We start from the raw sequence: 26,530 nt of genomic DNA, 5'->3' as shown, positions 1-26,530 counted from the left end.
GTGATGGAGCGATCATGCCGATCAAAGATAAGAACCACAGCATGGTACTGCTCCTGGTTGAACTCGCGGTAGTCCTCGTACATAGTGTACTGGGGTACCGGCGATATCCCAGCATGGTCAAGAGGTCGGCCATGATAGCCGGGAACCCGGCTGCCTCAATAGCCATAGTCTAGCGTACAATCTGTTGCGGGATGCATCTGAAACAAAGAAGTTCAAAGATGTCAAATGACAGTGTGTGTATCATTCATTATACTTTCAAAGGAATAGGTGCAAATAATCCAGCTCTTCGGGTGGATGTGACCACGAGAACCTAATGTTAAAGTTAGCAAAATCATTTAACCCGAATAGAAGAGAGATCAGAATCCCAGAGTAAGGATGAGTAATGAAAGATCCTAATACCACTCATTTGTGATGTGGGCCCGTAAGCCACACAACAATGTTAGTAAAAGTTTTTCAAAGACTAGACTCAACTTTGGCCAAGGAGTTGGAAAGGGGCTTCTTGCAGGCAGTTGGCTTTGATACCAACTTGTGACGTCCCGACTTAATCGTGCACTAATCATACACACAAATGTGCACGATCAAGATCAGAGACTCACGGGAAGATATCACAACACAATTCTAGACGCAAATTTGAAATAATACAAGCTTCATATTACAAGCCAGGGACCTCGAGGGCTTGAATACATAAGCTCGAATACACAAGAGTCAGCGGAAGCAACAATATCTGAGTACATACATAAGTAAACAAGTCTGCCTTAAGAAGGCTAGCAAAATAACAACATCTGATCAAAAAGGCGAAGGCCTCCTTCCTAGGAGACTCCTAACTACTCCTGATCATTGGTGGCCTCCACGTAGTAGCAAGCTCTGTCGGGTTAGTAGTAGTCATCGGCTCGATCAGCTGGCTCCTGGACTCCGTCATCTGATTGCAGCAATCGGGTAGAGAAGAAAAGGGGTAACAAAGCAACCGTGAGTACTCATCAAAAGTACTCGCAAGACTTACATCGGATCTATACTAAATATGCATCAATATCAAAGGAATGGGGCTATATCTTTGGACTGAACTGCAGAAATGCCAGAATAGAGGGAAGGCCTAGCCTATCAAAGACTAGAATCTTGCAGCATCTTGCAGCACTAGAAGAGTGCAGATTAGCATAACATAAGTATGTAGTATGTAGTAGCATCGCCAGAGATCCTTCCTCGGCTCCCTGCGAGAAAGTGACCCCGGAGCCATCATATCCATTTAGTCCCTCCAGTATCCAGTTCTAGTTGTAATAGATCAGGATACAACTCTGAGCGTCCATTACCATGGACACGGCTATTCGGATAGATTAACTACCCTGCAAGGGTGCACCAACTTACCCAACACGCTTGATTAACTCCGGTCGAACACACTTTCCTGGGTCATGCCCGGCTTGGCTGATCGACACACCGTGGTCCTACCTAGCCTCAACAAAGAGGCCAGCACACCGGTCTACATCCTAAATGCAAAGGGGTCATGGGCCAATCGTCCTTTGCAATCCTGCACGTTGCGAACGCGGCCTGGAGCAGACCTGCCCCCTTATACAAGTGCAGGTGGTTCCCATCCAACCGAACGCGCACTGCTAAACTACTGACGTCCAAGAGTTTTCAAAAGAAACGTATGATGCAGAGTGCCCATACTTATTCCTGCGCGGTGGTCAGTGTGAAAAGGCCAAAGGCCTACTCGGATCACATATCCAAACCGTTAGTGTCTTTGGAGCGCGTGGAGACGATCAATGATCCACGATATGTGGTCCTATCGCCCCGTCTTGCGGACTTACGGTAAGGGCTAAGAATGCTCGGCCGTGCCACATAATTATCTCACGGGTACCCTCCAGGTCAACCCGACTCAAAAGAGACGGTCAGGAACTCAGGTCCGCCTCTACCGGGGTGGCACAGCATGTCCCTCCAGTCCCATAGAATCAGTAACTCTCGCGGGTACCCTCACGGTCAACCCAACTTCACATTTCTCGCGGGTACCTGATAACCCACAAGTATAGGGGATCGCGACAGTTTTCGAGGGTAGAGTATTCAAGCCAAATTTATTGATTCGACACAAGGGGAGCCAAAGAATATTTGCAAGTATTAGCAACTGAGTTGTCAATTCAACCACACCTGGAGATAATTATCTGCAACAACGTGATCAGTAGCAATGTAGTTTGATAGTAGTAGCAACAACAATAGTAACGGTAACAGTGATAGCAATGATTTTGTAGAAAGTGCAATAGTAGCAGCAACCGTAGTAACTTAGCAGAAACAATATAAGAGAAATTCGTAGGCATTGGATCGGTGAATTCGTTGGATGATATTCATCATATAACAGTCATAACCTAGGGCGATACGGCATTACCTCCAGTTCATAAATATAATGTAGGCATGTATTCCGTAAATAGTCATACGTGCTTATGGAAAGAACTTGCATGACATATTTTGTCCTACCCTCCCGTGGCAGCGGGGTCCTATTGGAAAGTAAGGGATATTAAGGCCTCCTTTTAATAGAGAACCGGAACAAAGCATTAACACACGGTGAATACATGAACTCCTCAAACTACGATCATCACCAAGAAGTGTCCCGACTATTGTCATTCCGAGGTTGCTGGATCATAACACGTAGTAGGTGACTATAATTTGCAAGATTGGATCTAGAACATAGATATAATGGTGATAACCTAAACGGTTCATTTATGAAAGCATGGCACCCAGGCCCAAAGTGATAAGCATTAATCATGGCAAAGTCATAGCAACATCAATCTCAGAACATAATGGATACTACGGATCAAGCCCTAACAAAACTAACTCGATTACATAATGAATCTCATCCAACTCCTCACCGACCAGCGAGCCTATGAAGGAATTACTCACTCCCGGTGGGGAGCATCATGGAATTGGCGATGGAGAAGGGTTGGTGATGACGAAGATCGAAGATCCCCCTCTCCGGAGCCCCAAATGGACTCCAGATCTGGCCTCCCGATGAAGAACAAGAGGTGACGGCGGCTCCGTCTCGTGAAATGTGATAATTCCTTCTCCCTGATTTTTTTCTCCAAATATGTGAATTTATAGTATCAGGGTTGAGGTCAGCGGGGCCACCATGTGGGGACAACCCACCTGGGCGCGCCTGGAGGGGGCGCACCCTGGTGGGTTGTGCCCACCCAGGTGCCCCCTCCGGTGGTTCTTGGCTCCAGAAATTCTTATTTATTGAATAAAAAATCCTCGCAAAGTTTCGTTCCAATCCGAGAACTTTTATTTCTGCACAAAAACATCACCATGGTAGTTCTGCTGGAAACAGTGCCAGTCTTGGTTAGTTTCATTCAAATCATGCAAATTAGAGTCGAAAACAAGAGGAAAAGCATTAGGAAAAGTAGATACGACAAAGACGTATCAACTCCCCCAAGCTTAAACCTTTGCTTGTCCTCAAGCAATTCAGTTGATAAACTCAAAGTGAAAAGGAAAAACTTTTACGAACTCTTTTGCTCTTGTTTAGATAAATAAGTATAAATAGCACCCAGGTTTTCAGCCAAGATTATAACTAACCATGTCAACAATAAATCTTAAAGATTATATTAACTCATATCAATGACATAATCAACTAGCGAGTAATAATAAGATATCTCAAACAACAACATTTTGTCAAAACAACCATGATACAATATTACAATAGTGGTATCTCGCTAGCCCTTTCTGAGACCGCAAAACATAAATGCAAAGCACCTCCATAGTTCAAGTAGCGACTAAACATTGTAATTCATGGTACAACAGATCCAGTCATGATGCACCCAACATTAGCTACACACAATGCACGAGGATGACAAGTGCTCTCAGGTTCTGGCGCTTATTTGAGAAGGTGATGACACAACATAAAAGTAAATAGATAGTCCCTTCGCAGAGGGAAGCAGTGATCTACAGTGGTTCCATAGCTCAAGTTTTTAAAACAGAGGTAAATTAAATTTTGAGAAATGCACCCTTCTTGTTTACTTTGCGACCATTAGTTATCGGTATCTTCCATGCTAAACACATTAGTGGTGGTTCCCAAGCGATAAAAGTAAAGGTTTACTCCCTCTCCACCAACAATCACACTCCACGGCTTGTCCGAAACAACGGGTGCCGTCCATACCAACAACAGTCCCGGGGGAGTTTTGTTTAATTATTTGCAATCTGAGTTCGGGACCGGGAATCCCTATTACTGCCCCTCTTCTGCAAGGACGAGTGAATAAACACTCATCATGAGAATAACCTGCTTAGCATGGAAGATACTTACTATTTCCTGTCACTCTATGAACAATCCAGGCATACAAAATAGGATATTTATTTGAAGTTTTTAGAGGTGGCACATGCAAATTTACTTAGGACGGCAGGGTAATACCGCATATAGTTAGGTATGGTGGACTCATCTGGAATAATTTGGGTTTCAGGTTTTTGATGCACAAGCAGAATACCCGCTTAGTACAGGCAAAGGCTAGCAAATAGGTTGAGAAGCGGCCAGCTAGAGAGCGAAAACGGTCATGAACATGCATTATGCATAAGTAACATTCGATACTAGCATGAGTAGGATATGAACACCATGAACATAAATATCATAGATGCTATGTTGGTTTTGATTCAACTACATGCACGAACATGTGCCAAGTCAAGCCACTCGAACATCCAGAGGAGGATACCATATCATCATACTACATCACAATCATTTTAACTCAATGTTGACATCCAAGAAAAATCATTATCCACTCCTAGGTACTTAAGCATGGCATGAGAAACTGTAATCTCTAATTTTCATTGCAAACATGTTTGATCATAATAGGCTGAATCAAGGATACTAGGTTAAACATATTTACAAAAACAGAACAAGTTGAGTTCATACCCGTTTCTCCCTGCCACAGCCAGTTCATCAAATATCGTCATTATTGCCTTTCACTTGCAAGACCGAACGATATGAAAATAATAACAGTGCAAGAGTGCCGTGGACTAAGCTGGAATCTGCAAACATTTTATTCAAAAGGAGATGACAAAGTAATATGGGCTATTTGTGAGATCAACAATAATGCATATGAGAGCCACTCAATATTTTCACATGGTCTTCTCCTCGGTATGACTCAATAAAAAGAAAAAGAAATTCAGAGAAACACACTGAAATATTTTTGGATTTTTTGTTTTTTCTTGAGCAACCAAATAAAAGGGAAAACAAAAACGAGAAAAACTATTTACACAGGAAAGATCCCAACAAGTAAAAGAAGAACAAGGAAATCTTTTTGGGTTTTGTTTTTAGTACTACAACAATTTAAACTAGGAAGAAAAACCGAAAATAAGCAGGATATATATTTTTGGATTTTCTGAAAGTTTTTCAAACACACAAGAAGAAAGCGAGAAAACAAATTTAGCATTGATAATATAATGAAAGAGCGTGGACACCGACAAGTGGAATGAAATGTGTGAACATGAACGTAATGTCGATGGAAATACGTACTCCCCCAAGCTTAGGCTTTTGGCCTAACTTGGTAATCAGTCAGTACCCTGCATAATGGTCGGAGTGATAGATCACTCACGGAGGCTCTAGGTGTCGATACCTCAGCCCGCCGTGCAGCCACAACTACCGCGTTATGAGCTCGGGCCTCGCTCTCAAGACCATATTATCTTCCCTTATTGTGAACATCAAAGAGAGCAGGTGCAAGCAAATATGTGTCCTCAATGGAAATTTTATTAAACAACAGGTTATAAGTGAAATTAAGGGGTTCACTAATAAGGATCTTATGACGTTTCATAGCATCAAAGTCTAAGTACTGCGTGGGTAAAATAGGGTCATAAGGCCAAGGTGAAACACCCAGCTCTCTTGCTAAGCGTGTGGCATAAATTCCACCATAAAAATATCCACTACCAGTGTTGTGTTGCAACCTGCGTGCAATAATCGCTCCAAGATTATGACTTTTGTCACTGGTGAGAGTGGTGCATATGAGGATCAAGTCTGGAGCACTAAGTGTACTACAATCTTATTTGCCTACAATGCATTTCCCATTAAAAAGTGCAAAGTATTGAATTGAGGTAAAATGAATGCTCTTTATTCTACCTTGTGTCACTCCTCTAGTCTCCCCATAGCAAAGACTAGTAAAGAATATCGCAAACTCAGACCTTGGTGTCGGCGTCCTGGGAACGAGGGTGCCCAGACCCACCTGCCTGCGGCCCGTGGCATGGCTCTATCAACGGCCCGGTACGGCCAGCTTCAGCAGCAACAACTCAAGACCCTCGCGAGGGGCCAAGCCTCGCGAGGCGGACGACACCAAGACCTCCCTGGGGGCAGCCTCACTAGGCTGGCTCCCGAGGAGCGGAGATATCAATGCAGCGCGCACCTCGTGAGGTACACATGACGTGAGCCATGACGACCAAGGCTAGGCGGGCGCTAGTGGGCGCAGTGTACCAGTTTCCTCTTTGGTTCTAAGGAGGCAAGCACAAGCACGGAGCCCCGAGGAATCAAGCAAAGGTTTCCATTCCAGTGCAACAAGACCTAGACCGCCAGGACGGAGGTCATCGTGGAGCCCACTGCAGCGTCACCACCAGAGCCTTTGGCAAGCGAAGACTACTTTTGTCAGGATAACTTGTACTAGTTGTCTCCCTTCAAATTTGGCTGTTGTGGGATCCCTTCCCGCCTACATTTGGGAAGAGGACAAAGGCCACTATAAATAGGACTTAGCCACCACCATAGCAGGGCATCTGGCATCGAAGCCATTCCACCCTCACTAGCTCATCGAGCCCAAGAACAGCTCACCTCCTGAGGCTGTTCCACCACTGTATTAGTTCATCCTCGCACCGCAGCGCACGTGCACCACCACATGATCTTCAGGCTACACTAGGCGACAGCACCACACACCCGTCGGTAGTAGGCGAACATGCGGGCCGCGCTCATCGTGGCTCGGGAGCTGCTGCAGTGCAGGTTGGCGGAGGGCGGCCATGACGTGCTGCTGGAGCGCGTCACCGAGCTGCTTGACGCTACCTGCAGAGGTATGCCGCCCTTCTCCTCGCTGCCCACGCCTCAGGTTGTGGCAGAGGCGCGCACCAGCCCCCGATGAGGTCGTGCGCCTCCCGGAGCGTTAGGGGGACTCGACGACACCAGCATGGCCCGCGGTGCTGCGCGTCCTACCGCGGCTTCACCACCTCTAGGAGGAGCAAGTGCTAGCGGTCCCTGGTGGGGCCGCGCTGGGATGCCACCACGTGGCCACGAGGACCGGGCGCTGCACCTGGCGGCTCAAGGCGTGGAACACCCAGATGATGGCTCTGGTGCGGCAACAGCAGACGCCTACGTGCCCCGCATGATGGACTTGGAGAACACGCCGGAGGGAGGCCCCAGCTCGTTCCCCGGGCCGGGCTGGGCAGAAGGAGCGCCAGAAGCTGGGGCTTTCCACGAGCTGCCCGGAGGCTTCGCCGACCCCTTCAGCAACGATGACAACAGGGTACAACCGATATATCAGGAGCATGATTATGCTAACCATGGACCACAGGTGAACCAGGCCACGGTAGCGGCCGAAGACCCCAGGGCGGTGGCCCCGCATCTGCCGGGGGCGACGCGCTGGGGGCTGCGCGAGAAGGGCCTGGAACTAGGGCCCCCTCCACGTCGCGCGGAGCAAGGCGTTGTGCGGAGGTAGGTCCTCTGCTGGGGGAGGCGCCGGCGAGCCCTTCCCCACGGTAGAGGGCCTGTGGTCGCCGCGGGCACCGCCAACGTCCTCCTTGCCCCTTGGTCTCGTCCTAGTTTCCGGACGCCCCAACGGTGGTTGGGGGTGGCGCAGGGCGGGGCCCTTGTCTGGCGATATGAAGCAAGGCTCGCGCCCGTGAAGGTCTCCCCTCGTGACACTGTCACGTAATAATGAGTGGGGCTGTACATGCCCCAGAGTCTCCAGTCTGCCGCACCTCGGCCTCGGGGGCTCCCGCCCACGTCCAAGTGGAAGCACCATGCTCCGCGCTGGCCGTCGACACTGTCCCCCAATGACTATGCTCACATCCAGTGAAAGCACTTAGCTCCGCGCTGGTGGGAAGACAAGAAGACTAGCTAGGTGTCGGACGAGGCTGTTTGCTTTTCGCCCCTTTTCTCTGTAACCCGGTTTTGCCGTTTTCGAATTGAGGTTTGAAGTTCTTTTGTGTTATCTGAAAGCGGGGAGGGCTTTCTCTGGTTGCGCCGGTTTATTGTGTTCTGGTTGCGTGCTTTATTTTTTAGGCTCACGCCTTTGGCCCCCCTTTGCGGGTGCCCCGCGAGCGGGGCTGGCTGGCGACTGGCGCCAGGCACGTCCGGGCAACCTGGTTAGGACCCGCTCGGCTAAAGTGTACACGCGCCGCAAGGTTCCCGTGTGCGCATCCTGCCGAGGTTCGGCGCATGTTCCTCGCGAGGCTCTCTTGGTGAGCCAGTCGGCCCCTCGGGAGGTCTAAAGCCTTGCAGAGCCCGCCTCGGAAGGGGGCACGCTTGCGACCTCAAGACCCGCTCAAGGCCTGCTAAAATCAAGATAAGTCTCAACAACAACCCGACTCGGGGGCTCACAAGCTCGCGATGGTGCATCTCAAGTCCTACTTTAACAGACAAGGTGTTGGTTTATACATCACAAGGGGCTCCCCCTCCAAAATGCTCTCACTCCCCATGGGGCCATGTCTGAGTTTTCGTGTACAGGACAAGGGGAGGGAACATAGGCCTAACTGGATATGCCGCCTCTGGTATTGTCTTGGTCGCCTTCGTTCGCGCTGCGGGCGCCATCATTATCATCGTCTTCATCATCATCATCTGCACCATCTTCACCAGCCATGATCACCTCCGCGTCATCCTCAGGGGTAAACTCGGGGACCAGGGCGTCCACATGATCGTCCAGCCAGTGTGCCAGGCTGTGCTGGATAACCCCAGGCACGGGGGCTATGGCGGCGTCAAATTCGAAGTGGGGTCCCTGTTCTGGAGGTGGCTGAAGACGCATGAGAATGCGCGCCCAAGAAGGCTCCGGCTCCTCTCCTCGACAAGTTCGCAAGCCCTCGCGGCCTGGTCCTCCAGGCGTGTCACGATCTCAGTGAAGAAGCGGAGGTGGCTGGCATAATCTTCCTCGTGCGACTGAGGCGCGCTCTCCTCGCAGATGCCGCCCAAAGCTCGGTTACCCCTCACCCCGAGGGCCTGGAGCATAGAAGCATGCTTGCGCTGCAGCGTCCGCCGACGGCACGCCTCGTCAGCATTCTCCTTTGCAAGGGACGCGACACCGTCGATCTGCTGCCGAAGTGAAAGTAGGTCGGCACGGGCGGAGTTCAAGTCAGCTTGGGCGGAGATCAGTGCTGCCTAGGTGACCCTCTCGCCCTGCTCCGCCTCATCCAGCTTCGTCCTAAGGGCAGTGGCCCTGCCCCTAGCCTCAGCCTCCCAGAGCCCCAGCGCCAGGCGATGCTCCTCGACAAGTTTAGCACGAGCCTTCGCCACCCTCCGGTCCACCTCTTTCTGGATCTTGGCTTCCCTCTTGGTGGCGGAGTCCTCAGCCATGGTCACCTGGCGCTCCCTCGTCTCCAGCCGCTCGAGCTCGAGGCTGTGCTTCGAGGCCTCTAGCATCAGCGCCTCCTCGCATCTCTGGATCTCCTTCTCTTCGGAAGGCGATCCCTTCATCAATGCCAAGGCGGCCCTATGCGCCTTGATCCGCTGCTCAAGTGTAGCGTTCGAAGCCAGGAGTTCTCGTTCGCGCTCCTCGGCAGCCTCGCGGCAATGGTTGGCTGCCCTGGCCTCCTCCAAAGCCTGGGCGCAGGCCTCGCGTGAGGTTGCAAGGGACACCTCGGCCTTCGTGTTGGCGCGCTCATGCTGAAGGTGACCAAGGTTGATAGCCACCTTCAACTGATGCCACTCATCCGCCAGCCGGAGGTTCTCCGTCTCAAGGCGAGCATCGACTTCGACGAGCTCTTCCCCAAGCCGGCTCAGTGCGCCCATCGCCTACCGTAAGAGCTTGTGGCGTACGACACCACGCCCGCGCGCAAGCTCCAGTGCGCGGCCAAGCCCATCCTCCGCGCCAAGGGTCGTTGGGGAATTTCGAGTTGGCCCGCTTGCCCCTGGCAAGGGGCTCTAGGCTTGTGCCTTCCCTGCCACCATGCGGGCTTCAGCGGAGGTGCTGGGAGACGCGGCCTCACCACCTGAAGACGAAGCCAGTGCTGAGGTCGTCCAGCCACCAGCGACAACCAATGGAGGAGCCCTTGGCACCCCTGCTACACCCCAGGCTGGGGAGCGAAGGAAGGACGCCAGGAAATCAGAGTCGAGGCCCCCCATCCACGCGGCCGCCTCTCGGGAGGGAACCGAGCCTCGCGCGGTGGTCGGATGTGGGGAGCTCGAGACTAGGGGCAAGCTGAGGACTGGTGGAGGCCTCTCCTGAAGAGACCTCGCCGCTCCGACCAAAGGGATCCTGAAGAGCCATGGTCAGGAGAGGATGCAGCATTCAAGGAACCACGGAGAAGAGGTACTTACTCGTCTATGGCTATATACTTCCTCTGCTTCAACGGCCGGTAGGTGTCACCGCTGTAGCTTGGAGACCCCTTCCTCTTGCGAAGTGTTGTGAAGTTCAAGCGAAGCTGGCCGAAGCCCGGGGCGCGATCGTTAGCATCCGGGGCATTTGGTGGTGCCCCAGGGGTGGTACCTCGGGAGCGTCGGGCCGCGGTGGCTCCTCAGCCCCCGCCTCATGATTGCACGCCCGAGCCTTGAAGGATCCCACCTCGTTAGCCTCGGACCGCGCCAGCTCTCCAGCCGCCTATCGAGAGCGGCGCACCCGAGCTTCGGGGGTAGTCATCTCGAGAGCTCTGCCCAGTGTTGCTCCTTCAGCAGCCACCTCACTAGCGCTCCACGGTGCTCGCCCCCCTGCATCCACCTCCGGGGTGCGCATGGTGGCGGCAGGCAGGGGAACCACAAGGGCGGGGTTCTCGCGTGACCCTTCAAGGCCGACCAAGCGCAGCCCCCATTGATCGAAAGGGGGCATCTGCCTCACGAACTCCACCTTGTTAGAGCATCAGTACAAGAGATAGCCCTCCTCCGGTAGATTGGCTGGCGCCGGGTCGCCCGTCAAGAGCTCCAGCACCGTCCGCAGCGCCTCGGGAGGAAGAGCGGGCACATGAAGCCTCAAGGGGTCCCTTCTGCCAGAGAAGGTCCACATCGGCTGAGAGTGATGCTGGAGTGGAGCAATGCGGCATTGGACAAATTTCTTCACCACCATGGGTGCCGTCACCCCCAGATCCTTCAGCCTGGCCAGCCGGTGCCAAACATGAGCGAGCCGCTGGTCGACAAGCTTCGCATGCCCCCATCCGGAGCTAGGAGCGCCCAGCGCCCGTGGAAGCAAGAGCAGAGGGCTGCGCACGTTGACATCCACGAACACCCACCATTTCCGAAATCCGCTCACAATGGGTGAGAGCTCGAAGTCGATCCCAAAGCCGGCCGTCACCGCTACGGCCTTGAAGGTTGCGCACCCAGAACACTGGCGGGCATCGGTCAGATGAAGCAAGAAGAAATGGCGAAACAAGGCCACGGAGGGGGCAATGCCCACCATGGCCTCGCAGACGAAGGTGAAGACGGCGAGGAGAATGATGGATTGGGGATCCAGGTGCACATGGACTTGGTAATGCGAGAGCACGGCATTGAAGAAATCGGAGAAGGGGGAATCAGGCCGGCCCAGAGGGCGTGAAGATGGATGGGGATCTTAGTGGCCGTCATATCAATCATGGAGCGGGAAGCGGGCCAAGCCACCGTCACCTCCCATTTGTTGGAATCTACGGCGAGTGCTGGGCGAACCTTGTCCAACCCTTCCTGATTGAGCACCACCGACCTCTCGATGGCAGGCTTGAAGGTCGGCGGTGAGTCTACCGAGGAGCAAGTTTTCCCCTTTCCCTTCTTCTTCGGGTGTGGAGCCATGGTGACGGGGAGAACCGGTGCCAGGGTCAGACCAGAGAAGGAAGTCGTTGTCTTTCCGAAAGGCGAAGGAGCTAGGGGAGCATGCAGCAAACGATGAGGGCGGAGCTGCGTTTGCACCGGCGATCGCCAAGCCGGCGAATATCAAGGCTGCCTGGAGAAGTGGGGCGCCCACGTCCCGTCAATCGCCATGCGTCGACCGAGGCAGCAAGCGGTTGGAGCCCGCGGCGCTCCGCACTTTGCCTTTGGCTTCGCCTCGAAGCCGAGTTCGAGCACGCCTTGGGCCCGGGGGCTACTGTCGGCGTCCTGGGAACGGGGGTGCCCAGACCCACCTGCCTGCAGCCCGTGGCGTGGCTCTATCAATGGCCCGGTACGGCCTAGCTTCAGCAGCAACAACTCAAGACCCTCGCGAGGGGCCAAGCCTCGCAAGGCGGACGACACCAAGACCTCGCTGGGGGCAGCCTCACTAGGCTTGCTCCTGAGGAGCGGAGATATCAATGCAGGGCGCACCTCGTGAGGTTCACATGACGTGAGCCATGACGACCAAGGCCAGGCAAGCGCCAGCGGGCGCAGTGTACCAGTTTCCTCTTTGGTGCTAAGGAGGCAAGCGCAGGCGCAGAGTCCTGAGGAATCAAGCAAAGGTTTCCATTCCGGTGCAACGAGACCAAGACCGCCAGGACAGAGGTCATCACGGAGCCCACTGCAGCGTCACCACCATTGCCTTTGGCAGGCGAAGACTACTTTTGTCAGGATAACTTGTACTAGTTGTCTCCCTTCAAATTTGGCTGTTGTGGGATCCCTGCCCGCCTACATTTGGGAAGAGGACCAAGGCCACTATAAATAGGACTTAGCCACCACCATAGCGGGGCAACTGGCATCGAAGCCATTCCACCCTCACCAGCTCATCGAGCCCAAGAACACCTCACCTCCTGAGGCTGTTCCACCACTGTATTAGTTCATCCTTAGCCCCCCGAGGCAATCCACCACAAAGCTGGAGTAGGGTATTACACTGCAAGGTGGTGCGAACCAGGATAAATCTCTGCGTCTCTCGTTCTCTGGGTTCGTCAAGCTAGGTCGTGGGATCGTTGAGCGGGAAGACTGGGCAGAGAGTGTTCTTCGTGCGCACCCCAGAGTTTGAACCACTCAAGGGTCCGTGGAACTCTGAATCCGACACTTGGTGGTTCGTCAAGCGAACCCCAGAATGGGATTTTGCAGCAGTAGGCAAATCTCTCTAAAGATATGGTAAATGGATTTTCATACAGTTTAAATGACACCCTAGACTCACGGGGATGGAACTTAAATCCTTTGGTAAATGATTCAGTGAGGTTGATGTGTTGGTTGCACTTATGTGAAATGTAGGGTCCGAGCTCGGCATTATGAACATATTGCTCAAATTCTTCCTTAATACCCACATGCACCATATAATCGTTGCATGGCCATAAGCATGATTTGGTGGCGGCATCTCGTATGGAGCTTTCACTTGGTTCAACATAAGACCGACTGAAAGTGCTAGTTATCGACTAGAGGGGGGTGAATAGGCAATTTTTATGAAAGTCTTCAAAACACGAGGTCTTTGAAGACAAACTGTAAGTATGAACCTATATGATATGCAGCGGAAGATGAACTACACTAGACAAGCCATAGTCAAGTAAGCAATACAGTGAAAGCACAAAGACTAATAGCAACTAGGTAGTATGGATCGGAATGGAAGACAGTATGAAGCCAGACAGGTAATAGTCTTCGCACAGTGAAGTCAAACAGATCGGGCAAGCAAGCATTGACTTGATGAAGACAAACTAAAAAGTAAAGAAGGTAAGGGATAGAACCAGTAGCTTGGTGAAGACAAGGATTTGGTAGACCAGTTCTAGTTGCTGTGACAATTGTACGTCTAGTTAGGGAGGCTGAGATTGAACTCAGAAGGATGTGTCTTCACCTTATTCCCCTTGAGCTGAGGACACCCAGTCCTCACCCAATCACTCTGTTATGTCTTCAAGGTAGACTTCCAAACCTTCACAGACTCCATTCACCGGCGATCCACAATGACTCTTGGATCCTCAGAACATGACGCCTAATCGGCTGGAGGATGCACAATCCTCAAGTGTAACAAGTCTTCAGGTCACACGAACAGAAAGACTTCAGTGATGCCTAACACTCTTTGGCTCTGGCTGTTTTGGGCTTTGTACTCACAAGGATCTCTCTCTCAAAGGCTTCGGAGGTGGGTTGCTCTCAAACGACAAAAGTCGTGCACTAACTCTGAGCAACCACCAATTTATGGTGTAGGGGGTGGGCTATTTATAGCCAGGAGGCAACCCGACATGATATGTCCGAAATGACCCTGGGTCACTAAGGAACCAACATGTGTCCAACGATCGGATTTCAAACACACACGACAGCTTGACTTGGGGTACAAGCAAAGCTGACTCATCCAACTCTGGATAAGATTTGCTCTCATTTCCTTCTCTCGAAGACATAGGATTTTGGTTGAGCATCACTTTAGTCATCTGACTTTGTTCACTTGGACCTCACTTGACAGTACGGTGGTTCCTATGACTCAAGAAAGAAGAAAAGGAAACTACGAAAGAAACTATGTCTTCGTACTCCATAGTCTTCAAGTGAATGTATTCATCGTCATTATCTTCAACGTGAATGTCTTCACGAACCACCATTGTCTTCAATGTCTTCATACATTTTTAGGGGTCATCTCTGGTAGGTAAACCGAATCAATGAGGGACTACTACCTGTGTTATCCTGCAATTCTCATAGACACATTAGTCTCTCAACCATGTTTGTTGTCAATACTCCAAAACCAACTAGGGGTGGCACTAGATGTACTTACAATCTCCCCCTTGTTGGTGATTGATGACAAACTGGTTGAAGTTTTCAACACGGATAAAGTACGTGAAAGTTAAAGGTCATAGGCATTGTCTTCATAGGTTGTAAGAGGCTCCCCCTGAAGATGTGCATATAAGTAGTTTGCCTCTGAATGCAAATGCACATGGCAGGTTTTCCTTTGTGGAGATCTTCTTCAACACATGAAGACAATTCATCATGCATACATAAAAGTAATGAAGATAATGAAATGCATAATGAGAAATGGGCGTCTGCGGAATGACTTCATGCGGAATTTATCATCGCATCACAAGGTGTCAGAAAAAGTGGCAGATGACCATCAAGTTTAAGTGTTATAACTAAAAAAGCCAACAGTTTCAAGAACGAGAGTTGTATGAACTTAGCAAAAAAAAGCGCCTGACCCATATGGACCTGCTTGAAGACTATCAACTCATATTCTTCTCCCCCTTTTGTCAGTAAGGACCAAAAAGGTTTGAAGACATAGAGTATCTACTCGTTCCCAGACGGTGAAGATGTTGGGGCAGCAGGTTCGTTGTTGGCGTTTGGTGGTGCGGAGGGGCCTGATGCAGAATCATGATGTAGTGAAGCCATCGCGGGTGAAGTGGCGTCGTCCTCTTCATCAATGACTCTGAATCTTCAATGGAAGGAGTTGGACGCCAGCTTGCACTACAAAAAAAATACACTTCCGTGATGATACGTGTTTGTCACAGTAGGTCGCGTTTTTTGTCATGCATGTACATCCATGACGATTTTATGACAGAATCAAGATATTCATACCTGTGCTATCGTAGAAGTGTTCCATGACATTACCAAAGTTATCATCACGGAAGTATCCACTTCCATGACGATAAATCGCGCGTCATAGAAGTGCTTTCGTCAACGGTTACCGACACGTGGCATCCACCGTAACGGAATGCCGTTAAGCTATCGGGTCGGGTTTTGGATCCGATAACCCGTTAACATCCCCGACCAATGGGAAATTTCCACGTGTAAAATTCTTATTGGCCGGACGAAACACGTGTCAGCTCGTCTGTGGGTCAGATAGGCGCCTATGATATGTCGACACGTGCCACGACCCACCACTGGCCCATTTAGCTTACAAAGCCGGCCCGTTTGACTTGGTCAAAAGTTAACGGGCTGGCCCATGAAAAGCCTGTTAACGGTCTCTTCGCAAATAGCCCATTTTACGGCCCGTTAACTCACGGCCCGTTAGGCCCTAAAGGAAATCGGCCCAACAACGTCATGTGGGCCGTCGAATATAACACCAGCCCATTTCACTTTCGGCCCATGTATGGCCCACGACGTCTTTCGGCCCATATGAGGCCTTCGTATCTTTCGGCCCTTTACAGGCCCACGGTGACTCTAGCCCATAATGAACAGTAATTTTCTTTATACCCGTTAACGGCCCGTGATTTACATGGGCCGTTTCCAGCCCGTGTTAGCTTTCGGCCTATTGACGGCCCATACGTTCTTGGGCTCCTTTTCGGCCCTCGATTACTTCCGGCCCGTTACTGGCCTGTTCCCCTAATGGGCCAAATTCGGCCCATGGCAAGAGTCGGCCCGTTACTGGCCTGTTCCCCTAATGGGCCAAATTCGGCCCATGGCAAGAGTCGGCCCGTTACTGGCCTGTTACCCTAATGGGCCAAATTCGGCCCATGGCAAGAGTCGGCCCGTTTCTGGCCTGTTAACCCGTTGCGCCGTTTCCAGCCCGTCCTATATTCTGGCCCATTAACGACCCGTTATGCCTGTGACAGAATTAAGCCTTTGCTGTCCTACGGCCTGTTAACGGCCTGTTACCGTGCTGGGCCGATACCAATTACGCCCGATTACGGCCCATGTAGACCCATTTATCCGACGGCCCGAGGCCCACCGATTACAGGCCCATTTATCGACGGCCCGTAGGAGACCCATGGATCCTACGGCCCGTATATGGCCCATGGTAGTTGCGGCCACTAGCAAACCAGGGAAAAAGAAGACTAGGAAATAAATAAGGCCGAAACTAACGCTAGGCTATTAAGGCGATTGCACAGATTACATCCACTCGGCATCAAAGATCGCCACCAGTGCAAATATAGGGAACACCCTACACTATACAAAAATGGCTTGCTGTTTTCTTCAGCCGGTGGCTGCACGTTAAGAATAAATTTTGTATCGCACCAAAACAAATTACAACTATATAACAAAAGGAAGGTTGGCATAAAACTTAACAGTCTAGCAGATAAATGCACCACCAGAAGTTCAGAAGCTCAGTTCATTTGACCTGACTGTTACGTTTTCATGTTGTATTGTCCGATGGAGCACCATAACCCTCGCCTTCATTTCCCCTAGGCTCCTGAACAACATAGCAAATGTCTGATAGTCTGGTTTCAAAACCATGCATATCTTGACGACATTGAGCAATGTTTCTCCTTGTTTCACAAAGGGTCTCTGTTAGGGAATGGACTTGTGTCTGGAGCGCAGATACAACATTGCTTTGAGCTTGCATATCTTGATCATGAGGCAGTTTGGACGATATTGCCTTAACAACCAACCCAGTATTACGCAGGAACGTGCTTTTGGCACTGTTAGTGGACAGGTACTGACCCACTGCAGCAAGAGCTGACATTGCGGTTATAGTTGCCTCGCCACCTTCAGAAGGTGGCGGTTCCACCATTTTTTCCATAGCTCGCTGAAAAGTTGAGGTTTTACATTAGTAGTACCAGAACAGAAGATATTAAGGAGGCAGCAAAACCAAACAAAATAGCTTTGGTCTATATACAGAACTTATTCTGGTGAACCCATGTAAAATATTAGTTGTATTTTATTGCAAAGTACATAATAAAACCAGGTTCCAAACATATGACCATGTACCATCGCTAATGTATTGTCTATTTCTTCACATTGTATTGAGGGCTAAGGATAAAGAGACGAAGTTTATAATACGGTAAGCATAGTATGACATCATTCATATCACAAAACAACTGAGAACAGACAAACAGGCAATTGTAACGTTGTGTGGGCAAGTCCAGCACGGAACTAGATTACGGGTCAAGATCAAAGGAACATCACTCCTCTCTTTTAAACCTTGTAAGGTGCAATGATACGCTAAGACAATTGTGTATAAAATTGAAAAGAGTAATAGACATTGGCTGCAAACCATGCAGTTCAAGGCACAAGTCAGAGTAAGTAGTAGTTAAAAGGCATGAGGATTAAGGACTTACAACAGCGGCTTTGACTGGTGTAGTCATGCCCTTCTTCTTGCTGGTGTGACAGTCCTTGAAGATTTCCACAGCATTTGGTTCAGGTACTTTTTGGTCCTTGCGGGCTTTCCTCTGCATTTCGAACAAGTCAATATAGATCTGATAATATGGTACAGCGAAAAGAGTGAAACAGCAGCTAATTACAAGAGCCTCGCAGTGTGCAATATAGCTACGAGATCCTGTCGTCTGTTGGAATTTCACTTTCGTACGGTTGGCCTTGTTCTTTGAACAGTTCACCTACAAGAAGATAGATTTGTGTGGCACATGCGTAAATAGGACTTCAACATGTGATCTGATCACATATATATAATGTACCTGATACTTCGGATCAGACCAGTGTTTAACAAGGCCCCTCCAGTCTTCATCCGATATATTTTCCACTGGAGATGTTTGGGAAAGTTCACTGTTAGCCTTGCCTTCAAAGTGAGTTTTCCTCAAGTTATACCGATACTGTCGCAGAGCAGACTTGAAAACATGGGTGCAAGCTTGTCTGGTTGCATCATCTTGGCTATCCAACTTGAACCTCATCTGTTGAAAATTATGGGAGTCTCATTATCAGCAACCTAGAAAGTATGGGACAGAGCAAGACGATATTACTAGTTTCCATACATAACCATACTTACAGATAAATGGTCGAGGAAGGTGTTGAACTGGGTTTCGTCTTTGTCATTCCTGTACTGAATCCATGTTGGGAGGATACGTACATGACACCTAACGGCAACCGCTGCCTCTGATACTAACTTGGCTGACTCTGTAGCATCACGTGGCCTTTTTAAACCTGCCTCAAAACGGATCTCCATTCTTCCTCCTCTAGATTTAGTTAACCTATCGAGCATTATCCCTGATGTTTGTTTCCTCTTGCGCCTAGGTGCTAGTCCAACAACGAACATAGGAAGTGTTAGTGTACATCAAACTGTGAGACTACATATAAAGAAGCATGCAACTGTAACTTGACTCCAGCAACTACCTTCTTGCTGTTGAAGCTCACAAGGTTCATCTGATATTGCCAACTCGTCTTGTGTCAAGAGTGCTTGGGAAGTAGTGTCAGGTGGCAAGGGAGCTTGGGAACGTGCTGCTAGCTCAGTTGACGCACGAGTAAGTCGTGCAGCTGGTAGTACTGTGGTAGGTGTTGCAAGAACTAGGGCTGTCTCTGCTTGTTTGGTGGCAGCTATTTGTTTCTGTTTGGCTTTTTTTGCAACTCGTGTAGCATGGGATGCCGTGTTTGTAGAATTTTCCGCTGGACTTTGACCTTCTATTGCACCATCAGTACCAGCAGAATCTGCAGGATTCATCCGCTTCTCATTCCCTGCCATTCTGTGTTTCTTCCTCTTTCTCTGTGCCATGTTAAGTCAAGCCGACAAGAAAAACGAATAACAATTTAGTTCTTCAGAACAAATTGATGCGTGATGCAGACGAACTGAACTTTGATGTTAGACAACCACATGATAGGAGGATGTAATATGTATGAAAAACAGGACGGAAGAGATAACCAGAACTATGATGTGTAAACTAAGAAGAAGACATTTCACCAAATTAGAAGCAATGCAATGGAAGGTAGACACCATATGAAAGATGCTACAAATATCGCTCTGCCAAGTTAACAGTGTCTCATCATAAATGGCGTTTAAACAAATGTGAAGCAGTACAAGAAATAAATCATATGCAAGATGCAAACAACATCACACTACCATGTTAGAGGTCTCTCGTCATTAGTGCCATTGCATATTCACAGCATTGCATATTCACAGCTTATGATGTGTAAACTAAGGAGAAGGCATTTCAACAAATTAGAAGCAATGAAAGCTAGACACCATATGAAAGATGCAACGAATATCACTCTACCAAGTTAAAACTGTCTCGTCATAAGTGCCATTTCAACAAATTAGTAGTACAAGCTAGAAAAGAATGTGAGATGTAACCTATATCACACTCCGAAGTCAAACGTGTCTTATGATAAGTGATTGTTGCAGGTTACACAACAGTAGTAATTTGATGTAAGAACATGGTGTGATAGACAGATATTGTATGTTCTAGAAACAGGAACACGTGTCTTATTCAAGTATAATGTGTAAAGTAAGCAGATGGAATTCAACAAAATTAGAAGCAATACAAGCTAGACATCACACATAACATGCAACCACATATAACAGTGCCAAGTTAGAGGGAGCACCGGTGATGCTGCACTAGGGGAGACGTGCTCATCATAAACACAGCTTTGTTGAGTGTCTATGCATGTGTTGTCTTGGAAATCATCTTGGGGGTGTGGAGGAGTAGAAACTGTAGAGGCCCTCCGTTCGGAAGGAGCACCTTTATCCGCTGCCTTGCTAACTTCCTTCCGCTTTATTGATTTTGAATTGTCAAGTAAAACCGACAAGAAAAAGCAATAAAATTCTCTCTTCAGAACTCATTCATGCATGATACTGACAATCACTACTTTGATGTAAGGCAAACACATGATACCAGGATGGAATATGTACGAAAAACAGGACGGCATGGCATGTTCACAACTGTTTGTGTAAACTAAGCAGAAACCATTCCAGCAAATAAGAAGCAATGCAAGCTAGACACCACATGAAAGATGCAACCAATATGACTCTGCCAAGTTAAAAGCGTCCCATCATAAATGGAATTTCAACAAATTAGAAGCAGCGCATGCTATAAATCATATGAAAGATGCAACTAATATCGCACTGCATATACTAAAGGTGTCTCGTCATGTTGATTGATGCGGGATACAAAAAAACAATAGTTTTATGTAAGGACATGCTTAATAGACAGATGTACTATGTACTAAATACAGGAAGGCATGTCACATTAACAGGTATAATGTATAAGCTAAGCAGACTAGCACATGCAGTTTAACCAGATTGGAAGAATTACAATCTAGACACCATATGCAACATGCAACCACATATCACGCTGCCAAGTTAGAGCAAGCACCTGCGATGCTAGTGTAGGGGAAATGCTGTAATCAACTACAGAGCTACGTTCACTATCTTCATCTAGCATTTCTGTTTCTTGAGAATCATGTCGGGAGGCTGACGCTGCATTCTTTAAATGAGGAGTAGTCCCCTTGCCTGCCTGCCTCGTCATAAGTGATTGATGAGGGATACACAAGAACATTAGTTTGATGTAAGAACATGGTTAATACACAGATGTACTAGTATGTACCAAAAACAGAAAGGCATGTCATATTCAAAGGTATAATGTGTAAGCTAAGCAGATGCAATTTAACCAAATTGGAAGCAATACAAGCTAGACATCCGGCTGGAGTGGTGAGCATGATCATCTAGGACCTGAGAGCCTGGTGGGAGGCGGGCTGCTTCGCCACCATCGCAGCTTTTTAGTTGGCTTCCAGGTGATGCCTATCTTTGCTGGGCTTGTCACTGGCTCGGCCAGTGCCCTGACTAGCTATTTGTCTTCTGGTGCTCACGGGATGGTGGTTCATGTAAAAAAATATCTTTCCTTATCTTACCGACTTCGGCCTTTCGAATACAAGCTAGACACCATATGGAACATGCAACCACATATGACACCGCGAAGTTAAAGCAAGCACCTGGGATGGTGGTTCATTGCGAGCGAGGTCATCAACTCCAGAGCTACGTTTACCGTCTCCATCTGCTGACACTGCACCCTTTATAGCGCTGTAACGTGTCTTGCCTACCCGCATACGAAGCTGGAGCGACTTCTCTCTTTTCTTTTTGGCTTCTCTCATGGCAGCAGAGTCTGAAATACCCTTGCATAAAAACACAATAGTGAGAGTAAGGGTGAAGTGTGTGCAGAACTAGTGCACTGTAAAAGTAGCAGATAGCAGGTGGCTGAAAAATAAATGACAGGAGACATATGATAGCTCTACAACATTGCATGGCAAACAAAATTAGATTCTACTCCGTATGATTTTGTAATATATGAGCACAGGAAATGCAGGTACTCCTCCAGCACACCACCACATGTGGTCATATCTAAGATAACAGTCGACTGAAAATAAATAGGTCAGTCGATTTTTTTAATGAACCGTCCGATCTATAAGGAACGGGCAGATGGCCTTCGTCTACCTCCCGCCAGTCACTGTTGACGATCTTTCTCGAACCGCCAGCGACCACCGGCCCAGACCCCTGCCTCCGCCGCCCCGCCCTCCCATCGACCTCACACCACCGCCGTGCTTGGCAGCGCCCCCAGGCCATCCCTTTAATCCCGGCCGACCTCCAGATCGGGCGCCAGTAGCTCTAGGCCGCACACGCCCCTAAGATAAACACCAAGGCGCTGCTTCCCCGGCGTAATAGGCGTACTAGCGCCTGTTACGCCGGGGAATGCTTCCGTTAATTGGGAATCAACTGGCCAGAAATTGAAATTCAGGGGGGCGACGGACCTCTAGCTAAGGTGAAATAGTATATGAGGAGAAACCTTGTGCATCGCGAGTTACTAGGAACATCTAGTATCAAGAAGAAGCGGTCAACTAGTGTCTTCTGTGGGATGAATACCGTGCAAGCAGAGACGTAAGATTTGCACGAATAAGGGAAGAGGAGTACCTTTTTCGGTTGCCGGTGTGGTCACCTCCACATGTCGCGCCGATCTTCTTCTTTTTACCGGGGAAACCGATGTTCTGGAGGGTGCAGGCTTGGACGAACCCATGGCCAAATTGTTGACTGTGTTGCCGTGGCCGTATGTCGGCGGAGGGGAAGCAGATCCGAGGCGGCGAAGGACGGCGTAGCAGGAACAGCTCCGGTGCGGTGGAGGGTGGCGAAGTTGGAGCGGCAGCGGTGAGGCGCAGGACGGCGTGGTTGAACTGGCTCGGGTACGGACGGCTCGGCCTCGGCTTCAACTACTAGCCGTGGAGGGCGTTGCGGTTGAGGTTGCGGTGGACGACGACGTCGGGGTATCGGCTCCGGCGTGATGGAGGAGGGCGGCGGTTGATGGGTGGGATGGGGTGGCGGACGGAGGACGCCGGGGTTTCGCGGCTGGTGGAGAGGTAGTTTTGGCGCCCACGGAGTACGAATGGGGAATCGGACGGGTGGGGGGAACCATGTTTCGGTCTGGGACGCGCTTGTTTTTGGCTTTTTTGAACAGAAGATGGGACGCGCTTGTTTGAAATTTGGGGAAAGTACAAACTTTGCCCCCCTCTTAAATTTCGGACCTACTGCGGGTCGGGGGTAGGATGGTAATCCCAGGTGTCCCAAATAGTGGGCGGGAGCGATTTCGGCCGCGCGCATGTGTGCTTAGGCGGCCATTGTGTATGAATGTTTTTCGGATGCGGTTGCGTGGCGTCTAGATGAAGCTACAAACCTACCCCGGTTTAGACCTTTGGACGTCGGGCCGGTAGGTTTCACGGGTCGGAGTTATTAGAAAAGTAATTTCCTTGTACTACCAAACATTGGTCTCACGCGGTTTCGGGCGAGTAGAGGCTCTTTTGGCGCTTCGTTCGAAATTTTGAAACACAAGCATTCACGTTTAGAGTACTCTTGAACTATGAGGATTGACCTAAATAGACAACGTTATATTTGACCTTGTATGTTTGAAAACCTCATTAAATTATCCGCTTCTTTTTGAAATTTTGACACTTGAAAATCCTATAACTACGATTATTTTGGAATGGAGGAGCTAAATTTGAATCTATTTTGTACACGACTACATATGCTATTATGTACAAAATCAGAGCAAAGATTGGTGCCCCCATAATTTAGGTATGGTTTACAAATGCCATGATATCAAATTCAAATAATTGAATGGACTTCATGTTGAATTCGATTTTTTTAAACCACCTTAAGTTGAATTCAAATGTATGCTAGTTCATAGGTAGCTATTTATAATGTCCATTGTGTAACTTTCGTATGTATAATGTGCTTTACACACACAACATGAACTATACTCACGTTTATATTCGATTGCTAAAGCGATGCATTGTCTGGAGTTCAAAATACTAACTATGTGGATCAATTGTGTCGAATAATAACATAGACATGCTCAAATTCGATAGAATCTAGATGTCTGATGGATCAATGACCGCTCCTTACGCGAATTGCAAATATCATGATCCCATCCTAATATTTGGATACAATTTATATCTTTAATCAATGTGTAGAGCAGTCTTTTACGTGTAGTTTCACTCTCCATCGGTGGTCTCTCACACATGCTCACACACTCTCTCCCGAGGTGTCTTTCTCGCACACATGCTCTAGATATAACCCTCCCTCCCTCTCGTAACCATTTACAACTGTTTTCACTAACCTTTATCACAAGCACTCTTCCTCTCGCAAACATACACACGCACAATCCTCATCGACCCTTTCTATATACATGGACCTGCCTACGTGTCTCATGTACGCACATTATCTTTACGCCTGTCTCTCACGCATTGTCTCACACCTCTCTTCCTAATCGACGAGTATGATTCTAGCAGAGCATTCTGTAGGATGCCCCTTAAAGTTAGGTTGGATGAATAGTAATATCAGAGATAAAGGGGTTACCTTAGTCCGAGAACCTAGGGTTACAAATCCTAGCCGGCTTTGTCAGTGGACACAGAGTCCTTCACAATTCTGCTATCTTTGTCTTGTACGACTAGTCATCCATGGGTCTTCCTAAATGCGTCACGGGCCGACCAATGTGGCGCAGGACGGAACCGAACGAAGGGCCTCACCTCGACCCACCGGACCTCACGCGGTGACACACCCTCTGCCCCCACGTCTCATTATCTTCTCACACCCACACATACCAACACAAACACCACACACACAGAAAATTTCTCCTGGTGCCTCTATTCCCTCCCCCCTTGCATATACACACTCAAGGGAATGGAATCTCTTGTCGTGACGTCATATTCGTCTCTCTCTCTCTAGACCACTCTCATTTCTCGTGCTATCTCTCCCACGCCCCCCCCCGTCGGCCCCTCTATCCATGCCTCTCTCGAATACGTAATACACACACATACCTCTCTAGGCCCCGCCAAATGCATCAACTACACATTCACACATGTTACATCACGTACCCCATTGATCTAAAAAGCCCTCTCTTCACGTTTATTTCGCATACAACATTCCTTTTGAATAAAGTGTGGCCAAAAAATTATTTTAGAGTTTCTACATATATACAACATTACAAAGTTATATGGAGGAGTACGAACGCTAATTTGCATTGCATGGTGCCCACAATGATATTTATTCCGCACTGTGAATTTGTATATTTTTATACTATATACAAAGTTAGTCATAATAAAGAGAAACGAAGAGCATCTCTCTCTCCATCGCATACCCCCCCTGTACGCCCCTTTCACGTATGCACACAAAACTATCTCCAGGTCCTCTAAAAGTAAGCCCCCAGAAAATTCACGCATGTTTCATCTTTCTCTCGCGATATATGCAATGACGATCATTGTATTTGAAGCGAAAGCACGATACGTACATTGGACTTCAGAATCCACTCATTACGGTCACCATTTACGTTTAGTGGTTATTATACAGTCACGGGCTCACCGTACAACTCTGTATTTGCTCATGACATGACTAGTTGACCAGTTAAACGCTCCACGTGGCACCTCTAGTGTTGCATCACATTATCTCACTACCATCGTGCCCACCTGTCGACTTGTATCTACTCTACATCTACACTCTTATAAAATACATAAAATACACTCTTATAAAAAACAGAGTTGGTGATGATGGTGTGCCTGCCATCCTGCAATATAGGCCGTCCGATTTATATCTGACGGATAGGAAAGAAACTATGGCAATTTTGCAAAAAGGTACCCACACACCTCTCCACATTTGCAAATAAGGCCTTCCCTCGTTCATCCTTTTCTCTCACAAGATAAACAAGTCATACAAATGCATCTTGATGTTACGTGCAACGCACGGGCATCTTGCTAGTAAGAATGAAAACAAACGACAAAAAAATATTTGGACGGTGGTTCGAAGTCATGACCGCGGGCACAGCGGACAAGGTGGCCTTGTATTGGTATGCTGAGCCGTCTGTTTTAACACACAGGAGCTGGTGTGGTGATTATACACACACGCACGCATGCACACGAACTGCATCCACGCAACACTCACACAAACACATGCACCCACGCACGCACGCAACACTCACACGTACACACGCAGCCACGCACGCACGCAACACTCACACGCACACACGCACGCATGCATGCACACACCAGTACACCACACGACCAACACACACTCTCACGCTCAAGTGCTCAACCTACACGTGCATGCGCACACATCAGGCCCTGACAGACACATACACAACCAGGTGATTCCCGCGCACGGGTTGGAGCCTTGTCGCGCCTGCGTAAATTTGTGTTTATCTGACCTTTTGCCTATGCGAACTGACAGGTGGGACCCACAAGGAACATGGTCAATTTAACTAGTCAACATGGCGCCACGCAGACTATTTGGCCGGTCAACAGAGTGCAATCCGATGCTGAACTGTGAGCAAGTGACCGTATAATCACCGCAAAACGTATATAGTGACCGTAATCAGCTTATTCTGAAGTTCGGTGACCGTATTACGCTTTTCTCTCTGTAGGCCCTCCAAAACTACATCTCTACACGTTCTCGCATGT

Source organism: Triticum aestivum, chromosome 1D, assembly GCF_018294505.1.
Source record: "Triticum aestivum cultivar Chinese Spring chromosome 1D, IWGSC CS RefSeq v2.1, whole genome shotgun sequence".
In the NCBI taxonomy this organism is placed as follows: Eukaryota; Viridiplantae; Streptophyta; class Magnoliopsida; order Poales; family Poaceae; genus Triticum; species Triticum aestivum.
This window is presented reverse-complemented; position numbering follows the sequence as displayed.